At 46.2% G+C, this 2,836-nt stretch overlaps 2 non-coding genes across 2 annotated transcripts; both read left to right on the top strand.

The window, feature by feature from the left end:
• The first annotated feature begins 436 nt into the window (after positions 1-436).
• Positions 437-541, top strand: LOC116545914. The gene has a single exon (XR_004266509.1). It is a non-coding gene; the product is annotated as a small nucleolar RNA U13 (small nucleolar RNA).
• A 1,449-nt stretch (positions 542-1,990) lies between these two features.
• Positions 1,991-2,097, top strand: LOC116545913. The gene has a single exon (XR_004266508.1). It is a non-coding gene; the product is annotated as a U6 spliceosomal RNA (small nuclear RNA).
• The last annotated feature ends 739 nt before the right edge of the window (positions 2,098-2,836 follow it).

Raw genomic sequence — 2,836 nt, forward strand, 5'->3', positions numbered from 1 at the left:
ACATAATTATTAAGTGGTGGGCCCACTTAATAATTACAAGCGGGCACAGTGGCTCCCACCTATAATCCCAGCACTTTGGGAGGCCAAGATAGGTGGATCACTTGAGGTCAGGAGTTCGAGACCAGACTGGCCAGCATGGTGAAACCGCATCTCTACTAAAAGTACAAAAATTAGCCAGGTGTGGTGGCAGGTGCCTATAATCCCAGCTACTCGGGAGGCTGAGGCAGGAGAATCACTTGAACCTGGGAGGCGGAGGTTGCAGTGAGCGAAGATCACACCACTGCACTCCAGCCTGGACGACAGAGCAAGACACCATCTCGAAAAAAAAAAAAAAAAAAAATTAAGTGTTGACACTCTGGCTACCAGTCAGATATTTTGACCTTAGGCCAGTGGCCTTCTATTATGCTATGATGCCTCTCAAAAAAAGGAGTGACAGACCCTTTTTGTGGTTTGTAAGCTTGATTATTGGGTTCTCATGACACTGCATGAGATGTGCCTCCCTCAAACCTCATTCTAACACCAGCACATTACCTATCTGAGGAAGAAAAATGAGGAGCTACGTGTGGTGGCTCAGGCCTGTAATCCCAGCACTTTGGGAGGCTGAGGCGGTCAGATCGCCGGAAGTCAGGAGTTTGAGATCAGCCTGGCCAACATGCAGGAACCCTGTCTCTACTAAAAGCACAAAATTACCTAGGCATGGGGGCACACACCTGTAAACCCAGCTACTCAAGAGGCTGAGGCAGGGGAATTGCTTGAACCTGGGAGGTGGAGATTGCAGTGAGCCACCACTGCACCACTGCACTCCAGCCTGGGCAACAGAGCGAGACTCTGCCTCAAACAAAAATTAGCTGGGCATGGTGGCAGGTGCCTATAATCTCAGCTACTTGGGAGGCTGAGGCGGGAGAATTGCTTGAACGCAGGAGATTCGCTTGAACCGGGGAGGCGGAGGTTGCAATGAGCCAACATAGCGTCACTGCACTCCAGCCTGGGTGACAGACCTAGACTCCCTCTCAAAGAAAAAAAAAAAGAAAGAAAAAAAAGAAAAAAGGGGAAAGGGGAGGTATATGGGCCCCCCAAAAAATTCCAAAATTTTTCCTGATGCTAGCCTAAAAGGAGTGAATAATAGTGCAGGGCTTTATTCCTAAATAACTTCAGTTTAGCCCCACTGGTTTTTCTTGCGTTAGTCCAGAACACGCACTAAAAGAACTTCAGCTGAGCGTAGTAGCTCACACCTGCAATCCCAGAACTTTTGGAGGCTGAGGCAAGTGGGTCACTTGAGCCCAGGAGTTCAAGATCAGCCTGGGCAAGAAAACTAGATCCCTTCTCTACAAAAAATTTAAAAAATCAGTTGGGCTTGGTGGCACACACCTGTAGTCCCAGCTACTTCAGGAGGCCGAGGTGGGAGGATCTCTTGAGCCCGGGAGGCCGAGGCTGCACCACTGAGCCGTTATTGCACCACTGCACTCCAGCCTGAGTGACAGAGCGAACCCTGTCTTCAAAAAAAAAACCAAGAAAACCTCCCTCCACACAGCCGGGCTGTCCAGCTGCTCCCGAGTCAGGTAGGTCCAGCCCCATGTCTGGGCATGGGGTGCCTCCTGCCTTGGTGGTTTGCACCCTCACCAACCCCTGCCACGCCCACACCCCACACTTCTCATTGAAGTGGATGCTACGCTTAGTTCATTGGGATGTCTCCATTACCACCACCATCTTACACCATTACTTATCTGGATTGTTGTTTTAGAATGTGTTTTCCTGTCCAGAGTGGCAACTCCCTGAGGTCAGAGGCCCTTATTTCAGTCACCTTTGGTTCTCAATGGTGCTTACTGCATAGGAAGGGGCCAGTAAAATTCTTCAAATAAATGCTTTTTCTTTTGTCTCAAGCACATAGCAGGTGCTCAACAAATATTTGCTAATTCCCTCATTGGCAAGTATCCTATCCTGTAGCCAACTCCTCCCTCTTCAGAATGGGACTTTAAAAAGGGCATATTTGGTGCTCGCTTCAGCAGCACATATACTAACATTGGAACGATACAGAGAAGATTAACATGGCCCCTGTGCAAGGATGACACACAAATTTGTGAAGCGTTCCATATTTTTACCTTACACTAAAATGAACACCAGATGGATTAAAGACTTAAACACAAGACCTAACACCATAAAAACCCTAGAAGAAAACCTAGACAAAACCATTCAGGACACAGGCGTAGGCAAGGACTTCATGACTAAAACACCAAAAGCATTGGCAACAAAAGCCAAAATAGACAAATGGGACCTAATTAAACTCCACAGCTTCTGCACAGCAAAAGAAACAATCATTAGAGTGAACCAGCAACCAACACAATGGGAAAAAATTTTCGCAATCTCCCCATCTGACAAAGGGCTAATATCCAGAATCTACAAAGAACAAAAACAGATTTACAAGAAAAAAACAAGCAAGCCCATTCAAAAGTGGGTGAAGGATATGAACAGACACTTTACAAAAGAAGACATGCAAGAGGCCAACAAACATATGAGAAAATGCTCATCATCACTGGTCATCAGAGAAATGCAAATCAAAACCACACTGAGATACCATCTCACGCCAGTTAGAATGGCCTTCATTAAAATATCTGGAGACAACAGATGCTGCAGAGGATGTGGAGAAATAGGAACACTTTTACACTGTTGGTGGGAGTGTAAATTAGTTCAACCATTGTGGAAGACAGTGTGGCGATTCCTCAAGGACCTAGAAATAGAAATTCCATTTGACCCAGCAATCCCATTACTGGCTATATATCCAAAGGATTATAAATCATTCTATTATAAGGACGCATGCGCACATATGTTCATTGCAGCA

This window comes from Sapajus apella, unplaced genomic scaffold, assembly GCF_009761245.1.
Source record: "Sapajus apella isolate SASKATOON/1434 unplaced genomic scaffold, GSC_monkey_1.0 scaffold445, whole genome shotgun sequence".
Classification (NCBI taxonomy): domain Eukaryota; kingdom Metazoa; phylum Chordata; class Mammalia; order Primates; family Cebidae; genus Sapajus; species Sapajus apella.